This window comes from Thermobia domestica, chromosome 10 (genome assembly GCF_964235325.1).
Source record: "Thermobia domestica chromosome 10, izTheDome1.hap1.1, whole genome shotgun sequence".
In the NCBI taxonomy this organism is placed as follows: Eukaryota; Metazoa; Arthropoda; class Insecta; order Zygentoma; family Lepismatidae; genus Thermobia; species Thermobia domestica.
The window spans coordinates 174,304,700-174,318,106 of NC_137463.1; the positions used below are offsets into that span (position 1 = coordinate 174,304,700).

At 34.4% G+C, this 13,407-nt stretch overlaps 1 protein-coding gene across 1 annotated transcript in view; it reads left to right on the forward strand.

Annotated features, from left to right (window-relative positions):
• The first annotated feature begins 1,270 nt into the window (after positions 1-1,270).
• The window catches only part of LOC145662849 (sperm flagellar protein 2-like), a 32,975-nt gene continuing 20,838 nt past the window's right edge, over positions 1,271-13,407 (forward strand). The window contains exon 1 of the mRNA XM_081728778.1: positions 1,271-1,448. The gene's annotated coding sequence lies outside the window, so the exon portion shown is untranslated. The remainder of the gene's footprint in view (positions 1,449-13,407) is intronic.

Here is a 13,407-nt window from a genome sequence, read left to right on the forward strand (position 1 = left end):
TAATCTAATTTCGGTGCTATCCCAGTTTAGGGATTCATAAATTTGTAGACTGTTATTTAAAAAGAGGAATACGTAAGTAATCAAAATATATGGAAATCTTACCTCTGACATCCCTAAGAATGTTATAAAACGTAATGTAAATGTGCCCTTCTAATCATGTAATAGTTTATAACGAAACAATGATGGACTGAATATGTAGACTATGTTAATGTAGTGTGGCAAGTCATGATTCGTAATTAGAGTTTGTCTACTCCAGGTGTGCCCTCGGAAACTATGCGAAACATACTTCGGCCCCACCCCCGCTAACCACTGATTGAGGAAACCCGCCATTTGTTTAAGGAAAAGAAGTCAATGGCCGCAGCGGGATTGCTAATTTGCCATTCAGCCGTTTGGTCTTGATGAGTGAACATAGTAGGGTACTTTTAGAATGGGTAACAAGATAGAGCACAGTGAAAACTGTGAAATAATTCATTGTGGCAACGCTACCGCATCCAACAATTGAAAGATCTCGGCCGTAGCAAATTGTCCCTCCAATTTCGAGGCAGGTACGGGAAAACACACCGACAGCAGCGCCAAAAGGGCACACCTGAAATAGAAAGTCTCTAAAGCGCTGTCACGCAGGTAAGAAGTAAGGCGTTTAGTAACATGAGGGCAGTTCATTTATATGCATACCACAGCGACGCTTACGCTTATTGGTCTACCTACATTCGCTGACATCTGCTCCCTACGAACGCAATCCCGCGCGAGTCTACTACCTTCGCCGTGCTCTGATAGATACACTTCTTGCTTTCAGTGGCCACCTAGCACAGATTAGTTTGTGTTGTGCACTGTCGCTTTTACAGAATATGTCCGACGTTGTATTTATACCCATAACAATTAAGTCATCCTAAAGTGAATCTGTACCTAGGAATACAAGTACTCCCACAAGAAACAATTCATAGGCTAATATAAGTACTTTTCCTAATGAAAGAAGTACTTATTATATAAATTCTTGTAGACATCTGTAAACCGGAATGGCATGCTCATTGCCTCTAAGACACTTTTCCCTTCCGCTGAAAACTTCCTGGAATTAGGTGTTTACACTAGGCAACCCAGTCGTCTTCGCTGGGCAATCTGATCGAATCGACCCGAGAACGTTTTTCAATTCAGTTGCCAGTCGATTAGTCGCTTTCGACCAGCAGGCGATTCAGTCGAAATACTGTTTACACAGTCGACTGAGTCGAAAGTGACGTCAGTTCAACTTAATTGACTACAAATCGACTAAGTGTAAACGCCCCGTAATGAACGTCTTACATTGTTCTCTTTTTTCTTCTTCCAACTTAAATCAGATAAAATTTTAACACTAGTATGAAAGAAGAAGATTATGCTTTGTAATTTTTTTTGGTGAATTTAAGTACTCTGTATATTTATATAGCAGCTAGTGAAACTATTAAGAAAAATTCCAAAAAGTGAGTACGAAGATAACTAGTGTAATAATAAATATCGCTAAGAGTGAAATTGGTTCTTAAGTTTAGGGATGCCTCTCCAGTTTGAAATCTACTAAAAAGCATTTAAAACATTAAAAATTGTTAGATTAGTTTAGGTTACCCGGTAAGACTTTAATTAGACTAGAACAGTGACTGGAACCGGTTCTCATAGAAGTTCCAATTATCACTTAATTTAAAGTATAGGCTAGGTTAGGTTTTAGTGAATGTTCTACTCAAAGTAAAGGTTTGCCCATTACTTTTTCACTATATTCAACACACCGATTTTCTATTCTATACGCTTGATTTTCACTACCTTCCCATACTTTCTACACTGTGTTCTCAAATTCAGTAGGACTATCCACTCTACAGATCTTTTGTCGTATTAAACACAACTTTCCGGGCAAACCTTCACATCTAAAGGTCACACAAGAACTCCAAATCATCATTTCTTACCTCATTACTCCTGTAAATTTTCCTATTCTTTTTATAAAAAAAACGGAGGGGCATCTCTAAACTTAAGGGGTGAAATTCCTTCTTTGCTGAAATGCTACTACTACAGTATGGCATTTGCACCCCTAAATTATCAGAAAGTTATACAGTATGGCGCTAAATTCATTGTACAAAAGCAGAGGGGTGATTCCTGAGAGCAAAACAAACAAAAAAAGTTCTAATAAACATAGGGCGAAAATCTCGTTGCTTACGTGTTATAAGCTGCCGAAAGCGTGGGAAAACAAACTTTAGAGTTAAATATTGCACAAAGTACTGAGCGTAGACGTGATGCGGCATATCATCAAAGGATCCTAACCTGCTCTATCCAAATTTGCAAATTTCAGACTTGTGCAATGGCGGCGCAAGGGATTCCCCAAAGGACGTTAGGGATTCCCGGACTTTTTATGACGTAAACTGAGTTGACAAGAGTATGTAAAAGACGTCTCGCTACCTGGAAATAATACCACTTGGCAGGTCAATACACATACACGCAGATAAAATGTGGTGAATAAGATAATTATCACTGTGCGTGATTGCATACCTCCTGAAAAAGTACAAGTAAAGACGTTGTGCAAGATTTCACTGGAAACTTCACGTCCCTACAATGTAAGAATACGTACAATACAAGCCGATAGGTAACCGAAAATAAAGAAATTCCGATTGCTAATCTGCTCATATTAATGATATCGCAACACTTTTGAGAACGCGTCTACCTTTAATACTACAGGAGTTGAACAAGAACCACTATTAAGAGACAAAGAAGGCGTAATAATAATAATAATAATAATAATAATAATAATAATAATAATAATAATAATAATAATAATAATAATAATAATAATAATAATAATAATAATATAACTGTTTCAGCACATTCATTTCTATCAGTACATCACACAAATGAGACTAGAGTACTTTCTTTTTCTCAATCAATAACAGATCGTCAACAAAAGAATTCGGATGTCATTAATATGAGCAGATTAGTATCTCAATTTCTTCATTTTCTGTTACCTTTCGGCTTGTGTTGTATATACTTATTTTTACATTGTGGCGACGTGACGTTTCCAGTGAAAACTTGCACAACGTCTTTACTATACATTATTCGGCGTAAGCTCTAAACTCCGATAAACAAAATATTTGTATCCTTCCGCTTGTCACAAATACGATTGGCTAATGATGTATCACTCCCACTCCCCACGGGGAGGAGCAAATTATACACGTGCATTTTGACAATACTGTCTCGTGTTGTCCAGATACTTACAGCAGCAGCAGAAAAGAAAGAAAAGAAACTCGAAAGATTAAAAAAAAAAGAAAAGAAAAGTATTTGAATTTCGCTCGTAAGTAATTGTTGCTTAGTGAGTAAAGGTTTGCCTTGTTGGTGTTTCACCACAACACTCGCGGAACCGGGATTCATGCCAGTCATCTTTCAGACTTTAAAAGCAGAACACCCGTCCACAGTTGAGTTGGCGCCAGAATTACTGCGCATGCTTAGTGTTTATTTCTATTGTTTCATTAGCCACACTCGACTGCAGTATTATTAGATAATCCGTATTATATTTTTGTTATTTATAATAATATAGCAGTTTTATATGAAGCTTCATAGTAAAAGTAATAATGCAATCGCATGAACTATTTTGCGGAGGAGTACAAGCGTCGGTAGGACAACAGCAAATCAGCGAGATTTAGTTTCAAATGGCTTTGTTTATCGCAGTTTAGAGCTTACGGCGAATAATGTATAGTACTTTTTAAGGAGGTATGCAACCACGCACAGTGATTATTACCTTCTCCGCCATCTTTTATCTGCATGTATGTGTATTGATCTACCACGTGCATGGGCGCCCGAAGCGGAGGGCACGGTGGGTTCCTGGCCCCCCTCTGGCTCACGAAAATATATACGTAACATAGCAAACCACGTATATTAAATACCAGAAATACCAGCCGTAATATAGCAACCATGAAGACAGGCCCCTCCCTAGAAAATTTCCTGACCACGTTGTATTATTTCCAGGTAGTGAGACGTCTTTTACATACTCTTGTCAACTCAATTTAGTCATAAAATATCAGGGAATCCCTTGCGCCGCCATTACACAAATCTGAAAACTCAAATTTGAATAGAGAAAGTTAGGATCCTTTGATGATATCATGCCGCATCACGTCTACGCTCAGTACTTTGTGCAATATTCAACTCTAAAGTTTTCCCACGCTTTTGGCAGCTTAAAACACGTAAACGACGCGATTTTCGCCCTATGTTTATTAGAACTTTTTTTGTTTGTTTTGCTTTCAGGAATCATCCCTCTGGTCTTGTACAACGAACTTAGCGCCATACTGTATATTTGAGTAATAATAACTATTATTTTTTGCTTTGCTGTATTTAGAGTAGCTTTAACGGATTGTATAAGCTAGAAAATACCAGAAGTATTACTTGTTTCAATTACTATATTTCTATTTAATATATAAAGGTAATATAGGAGCAATGTTAATTTATGGCGCATATGATTCAATATTACGATTCACTGCTCCGATTACAAGTAATTTGAATACGTGAAAAATCGCGTAAATAAATCGGAGCAGTGGATACGAACAGGATTATCCAATACACCGGCGGTGAACAAGGAAACCATCAACAAGGGGTACCGGTATGATAAGCAAAACAGCCTCCCCTCTATATTTATACAGAATTAAAATCGATTGTAGAGTTTCACAGATATTGTATTACCTGACCAGCCAACGAGTGCGGGCGGTCGGTTTTGGAACTAAAATGCAAGCAGCAGTGTTTCTAACCGGATTACTTGTAATCAATCTATCACAGTCCTTTTTGTCCTGTTCGTAATAAATCATTTCACACATATGCTCAAGTCAGGGGCAGATCCAGGGGCGATTGCCCCCCCCCCCCAGAATAGGATATTTTTTATTTTAAAAATAAAACCTAAGAATTTTCACCTTTGTGTTATATATGTAAAACCTAACCTAAAATAGGTAGGCCTTACTTTTTTGTTTTACGTTGCAGAAGTCAAATAAAGCAATAAATTGCAAGAAATTGCTCACATTGGCGTTCTTGCTCAAAAAATGTCCACCTTCGAAATCGCAGTTGGCCATTTCTGTTCTATAAATTGCAGACAATAGCTACTTTTCCTTTTCTAAAGTTGATTTACTTTTTTTTTTTTTTTTTTTGCAATACACTCTTACCTTGATTTGACTTCGAACGACCGCCCCCCAAACATTCAGCCTAGATCCGCCCCTGGCTCAAGTTAAGACAAACAGTTTCAAGAAGTTATTTGCAGAACATCTTAAGCAACAAGCAAAAAAAAAAAAAAAAAAAAAAGCAGAAAAATACACCCTCTATATTAACCCCTTGCCATATTTTGACGCGCTGGACGCGTTGCTTTTCACTTTTCACTTCCGTATTTTGACGCGTGTCACGCGTTTCGATGTTTGAGCGGCTGTATCCCGCTTGCTGTCAATAGAAGGCAGAAGCTTACAGGTTTCCTGTGCTTTGTGAACATCTGTTAGTTTAAGTAAGCGCCAGAAGAGGCATAGATGTTTACAGCATTGCAAAAAAAAAAAAAAAAAAAAAAAAGTCATTTGTGAAGGCGTTAACTTGCGAACAAACTATCGAGCAGCGTTTTACAGGCTGCTCCTGTTTTATAATGACATCGAATAAAACGTAATCAATTTTTATACAATCTGCTTAATAAACGGTAGAAGCTCACTGAATTGTCAATTGTGCTATGCTGTTCTTAAATTGGTAATTTCCATTCATATATCACTATCCACAATACATCTGTATTACTGCAGGAATGGTTCACTACAACCACATAACTTACGACATTCTTTATTAAGCGGAAAGAAATTCGGCTATGCATAACATCTAAACTGCAACTTTTTAAAACTGTTGGATACACTGCAGAATGAAACTCTCCGCTCCCCTGTCACACCGCGCTTGCCAAGAAACTGATGTAAAGACAACAGCAGCGCCATGCTTCCAAAACCACACTGCTATCCTGGTCAGGTAATACGTATTATATATATTACAATACATTTATCAAATGACGTGACTAAGGTACAATTTACTGCAAAAGCAAACAAAGTACATAATCTATTTTTAATCACATTCAATTTCAATAATTTTAAAATTTCTTTACTTTGCGTTGATCCAGTGATAATATTATATAATCAAATTTGCTCGTGGATTTTTTTCTGATATATAATGTATTGTACTGATAATTTCTAGCAATTTTATTTGAAGTATCTGTGTACAGAGCCGTAGCTAGAGACTTCGGCGCCCCCTACCCTCGCCACACCAAGTTTTTTTATTTATTTATTTTATTTTATTTTATTTATTTATTTATTTATTTATTTTTTACTTGTAAGAAAAGAAGCAGTTGGAACTTTTGATTGACAAAACTACCTTTGGTTGTTTACAAATCCACTTGAAGAACAGTTACGGAAAGTTACAACACAACTATTTGTAACGTTTCATACTATCGATAAGAAATGAAATTTCAATACATTAGAAACTGTGTGCTTTTAATATGTTCGAAATGGGTAACAGCATTAATTTCCACTAATAATTGTAAACTTTTGTAATTTTATTCTGTATGTGACCACACAAATAGCATTTTAGTTTCAATTCTTTTCATATCACCAATTAAACGGGTTGAACTTGTTAATAATAGACTTCCTTTTATTACTTTTAGGGGTCGGTGGTGTGATACTATCGTTTTAAATGTACACTCATGTCCAAAATTATTGTCGCATATCTATAACTGTCTTCTTGTAAGAATATAATTTGATAATGATTTTGCAGGGTACTTTTAATGCTGATACTATGTGTATAATAGGGAATATATTTGTGGTAAATTTCATAGAAAAAGACTTATAAATACGAAAATTAGAATAAGTAAAACAAAATGTTTGCTAAATGGAGAAGAAAGTTTTATTTTTGTTTTATTTCTCTTATTTCCTGCTCTTTTGACATAAAATTTGCCACAATACATGTCTTTGCTGATTATACACATACTAACATTATAAGAAATACCGGGAGAATTCGTTATCAAATTGTATTCCTACAACAACATATTTATAGATATGCGACAATAATTTTGGACATGAGTGTACATGTCCCAACAGAAGATAAGAATGACGATATAAAATACACTTTTTACGAAGTAGTATCACGGGTATTCGATCAAGTCGAGAGATACAATATGAAAATTCTATTAGAGGATTTCAATGCGAAGGTAGGGCGACAGGATGTTTTCAAACCGGTTATAGCGAAAGAAAATCTACATAAGGAAAGTAATGACAACGGGGCTAGTTTCGTAAACTTTGGAACATCCTAAAACCTTATCATGAAGAGTACAAAATTCTCACATCGCGATGTCCATAAATACACATGGACTTCGCTAGGTAGAAGAATAAACAATCAAATTGATCACGTTTTAGTAGTTAGAAGAAGACAGTCTAGCATAATTGATGTTCGCTTGTTCAGAGGATCCGATTGTGACACTGATCACTATCTGGTAGCAGCAATAAGAGACAGAGATCATCGTTCAATAAAGAGAATATTCAACATCTGAAAACGGAGAGGTTTAGTTTAAAGAAATAGAAGAGAACCAGGCGAGAGGAGAATACCAGGCTGAAGTATAATAAATTCTCGTTTTTAGAAGGTTTTGAGAGCTCTAATGTTGAGAATACTTGCCTTCAAATTAGGGATAGCATTAAAATTACAGCAACAGAAAAATTGGACCACGCGAAAATACGTATGAACAAATCATGATTCGACCAGGAATGAACCAAACTAACGGAGAAGGGAAAATAGGCGAAACTGTGTTGGTTACAAAATCCGAAATATATAACTACACTAAATTTCGTTGACATCAGACGGGAAACTTCCAAAATGTTTAGAAGAGAGAAACGCGATTTATTGAAAGCTTAAATTAATGCACTTGAAGATAATAGTAAAAGAAAAAAGTTCGAGACATATTGAAAAGCATCAACGAATTTAAGAAAGGGTATCAATCTCGCTTTCATATATTAAAGAGAGACGATGGATCAATTCTTACTGATACAGATAGCATCTTAAAAAGCTGGAAAGATTTCTTTGACGATTTGCTTAACACGCAGCCAAAAACTAATGTTAATGAGGAAAGGGAAATGAACCATAAATTTCAGAGCCTAGCCAAAAAGGAGTAGAAATTGCTATAAAAAATTAAAGAAATACAAATCTCAGGGTATAGGCTATATTCTGGCTGAGTTAATTTTAGCTAGAGAGGAAAATTGTGGAGCAAGATACACAAACTCATTCTCTTTATCTGGAGCAAGGAGGAATTACCACAAAAGTGAAAAGAATGAATCATTGTTCCAATTCACAAGAAAGACAACAAAGCGCATTGTAATAATTTTCGAGGCTTTCTCGTGTTATAAACTCCTCTCTAACATTTTATTAGCAAGATTGATCCCATACGCGGATGAAATTGTTGGAGATTATCAATGCGGATTTAGATTAAATTTACCAACTATAGACCAGACTAGAAAAGAAACGGGAATACAATACCCCGTTACATCAATTATTTATTGATTTTAGAAAGGCTTACGATTCTATTAGAAGATACATTCTTGCAGAATTTGGAATGCCGAAAAAAGCTAGTTAGATTAATTAAGATGTGTTAACGAATCCCCAAGTAAAGTCCGAGTAGGAAAATTCTTGTCCACGAGCTTCCTCGTTGAGAATGGCCTGCAACAAGGAGATGCGTTGTGGACATTATTATTCAACTTTATTCTGGAGTACACTATAAGGAAAATCAAAGATAACAACCAGGGCCTAGAGATGAATGGTATTCACCAGGTTATGGCGTATGCTGATTATGTAAATCTAGTAGAAGAAGATAGGAGAAACAATAGAAAGAAATGCAGAAATATTATTAAATTTTTGCAGATTTAGAAGTAAATTCAGAAAAAACAAAATACATGAAAGTTCACTGGAATCGTAATATGCAAATTATGGATCCGTCAAAGTATCAAATAATATTTTCGATAAAGTGGATACTTTCAAGTATGTAGGAACAATATTAACAGACCAAAATCACATCGACGAAGGATTTAAATGTCGACTGAAAGCAGGAAATTCGTGTTATTATTCAGTTTAAAACCCTTTGTCGTCGCGAATTCTGTCGAGGAATTTGAAGCTTAAAATATATACACTGTAGAACCAAGGTCTTCTACTGGGTCGTGATTACATGAACAAGTTTCAAGTAAAAATAAATTTCGGAAATGGCATGGTAACCATTCAAACTGGGGAGCACAAAGTAGTACCCATGGTTGAATCAAAAGAGAAAAAATACAACATGCAATATAATATGACTAATAAGTTAACTGTGGATAATCATTTTCCTGGAAATGTAAAAGAAAAATGGAGTGAATGCAAATGCCATCCAGAGGAAGCATGCTGCACACAGGTATGTGAATGCGATTATGAGGATCTTAAAAAGTCTCAAATCACTAAAACAGCGTATTGATGCAACAAGAAAATTCGTATAATAAAGCTAGGTCAAGGCAACCTAAAACGAATTAGGGTAACCCAAATAAGGATCAAGCTCTTGTGGAGTCTTTATATAACCCGCTTGTTCAGGAAATTCAATGTTCAACTTGCTGTCCAAAGAACGTGGAAACCATAAAAGGCAAAAAAGCAACTAAAAAGTCTATACGCTACTCCAAAAAACATTTAAAAAGTAATAAAAAAACTCCTATTTCTCCGGAACACAAGAAAATGTTCAATGAGCTGCTAAAAAAGTTTTCGCCCATTTACCAGGAAAATGTAACAAGTTTAAGTATACAATCCAGGTTTCGACTGAAAACCCTAATGTAAAACTACCTTATCCAATTCCGTTGTGTTACCGGAATAAGGCGAGAGAGCAAATCCAAAAATGGTTACGTCAAGGGAATATTGAGCCTGCAATGTCAAAACATCACCATCCCCTCGTAGTAATAAAAAAGAATTCAGATAAGGTTAAAGTCTGTCTTAATTTGGTCCAACTTAATAAATTCGTATCATTAACAAATTTTAAGGTCAAACGCCTCGATGACCTCTTTGCAAGATTCAATGGGATAACCTGTACAACGTCCTCGACCTGGTGCATACCTACTGTTGAATCAAGTTAACCAAAAAATGTAAAAAATTTATAGCATTCTCTTTTAAAGGCCGAATGTACTAGCATTGCAAAATACCGTTCCGTTACAAAAATGGTAAAGGTTGTTTAATGGCAGCATTGCAAAGTGTTAAAAGTTGCTATACTTAAAAAATCTTATTCTATACAAATAACATTTTAATTCCAAAAACTAATTCAGTAGCTCATATTGAGTTGTTAGACCAAATATTGTGAAAGTTAAAGAAAGCAAATATGACAGTCAATTTTGGAAAATGTACATTTATGGTGTCTGAGGCCAGTTTCTTAGGTTTTGTGGTAATACCAGTAAAAATAGCAAAAGCTCCAGAGTATGTGGAACTAGCAAAGTCATTGCCAAGGTCAACAACTATTAAAACATTGCAACAACCCTTAGGATTTTTTCAGTGGTGCTCCAAGTTCATACATAATTTTGCACGTAAGTCAGTACCTTTATACCAGCTGCTTAAACAAGAAAAAAATAAACCTGGTTGTCTAAACATACGAAGTGTTTTGAAAAAATAAAACACGAAATCTGTAAAAAATATGCTTTTGGTGCATCCAAATATGTCAAAAAATTTTATTATCATAGTCAACGGTTCGATTATTGAAACTTCTGCTATTTTAACACAAGATTATAAAGATGGGAAACAAGTTATTGGTTCTACTAGACATATACTTAAGCCTTGCAAATCTCGCTATATCATTACCGAGATAGAAATGTTGGGTGTTGACAAAGCTATAAGAAAATGGCGTACTTTATTAATAGAACATCATGTGATCGTGCTAACTGACCATCAAGCTTTAGTGCATTTTAAAAGCACAAAATAATGAAATACCAGGTTGCATCGGTGGTGTATTGAAATGCAAAATGTAGAGTTAAAAATCCAATACATACCTGGAGTAACAATGTAGCAACGGATACTTTGTCTCGTATTATCTCATGTCAATCACTTAGAATTGTTATAATTTTAAATTTTCATGTCCTTCCAGGAAATTTAGCAAATATAACCAGTAAAAATTAAAAACAATACCAGCGTAAAAATCCACAGTTAATAAATTATATTGATGCTCTGAAGCAAGATCAGACCAAAGTACCAAAAATAACTTGGGATAAATCAGTACGGTTGTATTGTAAAATTCAATACTGCAAATAAATTGGGGACTATACATATTTCAAAATATTGTGCATATATGTATATAAGTTTAATGTCAGGTTTCATTTGTTTGTATATTATCTTTTTCTCATAAGTATCTGTAACAACTAAGTAAAAGTTAATCTAAAAATGCTTAGCGAAGGCGCAGAAATCAACCTATTCGGACGCCATATGCAACAGAACACGCCGCCCCATCAGCATTTGAGAACCAGTTGTTTTCGCAAACTTTGCGTTTCGCTCATTTCGAGCGGTGTGACTGAGCGCTCAGCTCAGTAACCATCTAAACTTCACGTTAGCTGTCAAAACTTGACTGGCTACACTGGTCAATGAAACATCTTTAAAAAAAACAGGAAAAGAGAATCAATCACAAGAAATTTAAATTTTACAAGATCCATGAAATAGTTATTATAAAAATAATAAAAAGAAAAAATATTCCCATGAATATAAGTGCATAATATTTTTTACGAGAAAATAAAAGATAAATAAAGTATTAAAAGTATCCAAATATAAAAAATAACTAGCTATTTCTCCATTGAGTAATCGCATTTCATTCGCTCACTTTAAAATCATATAATTATAATACAGTAATATCACTCAAATTTCAATATAAAGTTCTGTACAGAATTTACTACCTTCATACTCTTACGTTATATAAGTGAATTGTTTTAGGTTAAGCTTCATCAGTTGCATTATCAATTCAAAAAATAATAACAAATAAAAATAAGTATAAATCAAAATTAAATTACATTAGTACAAGGCTAAAACTGTATTGTTCGTAATGATATAATACTTAAATTTAATAAGATTCAAATATACGTTTCAAATATAACAATCAAAACCACATTTTGTATCAAAAAATAAATAAAACAATTCTTTGTATATAAAACAGTTCTTTCTAAACATATAAAATACCAATAATTCGCTATTGCCATGTGGACAGAGCCGTAGCTAGAGATTTCGGCGCCCGGGGCGAAGTAGAATTCGGCGCTCCTACACTCATCTTACTAATCTTACCAATCATTATATATATATAAGAAAAGCAGCTTTTGTTGTTATGCTACGCTGAATTTTTATAAATCTTCTTGGAAAGACCACTGCAACAACTAAAAACGATCATTATGTATTCTTTTTCAAATAAGAGCTGTTTTCAAGAGTCTTATTTTGGATTTTTTGTTAAGATTGACAAAACTACGTTTGGTTGTATACAAATTCACTAGGAGAACAGTTCAGGAAAATTACTACTATGTACAACGTTTAATACTATCGATAAGAAATTATATTTTAATACATTAAAAACTATGTGCTTCTAAATTGTTCGAAATGGGTGACAGTATTAATTTCCAATAATAATTGTAAACATTTTAATTTTATTCTGTATGTGACCAGATGAATAGCATTTTAATTTCGATCTTTTTACGGTAAAAAATAGTTTGTGAAATGTAATGGAAATTCAGAAGGAGCCTTCTTTGTGAATTTCTAAATATTGATCGATGGAGGTGAAGAATATGTTCAATGTTTGTACTTAAAATCCAAAATATACTTTGGCTACTACATATGTCTGAAATTATAGTAATTACTTAATTTCTTAATGAATGAGTTCCGAATTTAAGCTACTTATTATTAATTAACATATTAAAATACACTAACACGTACTTATATTAAGAGTGTGCCTACTTATGTTTTGTATGTATGTAGATAGATAAAAACATCACACAGCTAGACACGTATGCACAAAATAATATGCTGACAATACAAAAAGTTGATGAAAAAATGACCCCAATAAATTCCTTCAAACTGGAAGAATTTTATATGTTAATGGAATTTAAAAATAAATCATTGGTAGTGAATAGTATCTAAAAAAGTTGAACTTCTTTGGGCTAAGTTCTGATCCCTTAAGTCCCTATTCTACAACTGCTTGAAGTTCGAAAATGTTATTGTTCCCCTCGTTTACCTTTATTTTTCATATTATCGCACAAACAGCAGCTTGAATGTGTCTCTTCACTCTTCTCACTTTCATACCTTCATTCTCACCGTCGCACAGTGGGGCCGAACCAGGCAATTCTTAGCAAAAACTCGAAGAATGAAGTAAAAGATTGACTTGATATAATTTGTTATAATGAAGCCTTAATAGTG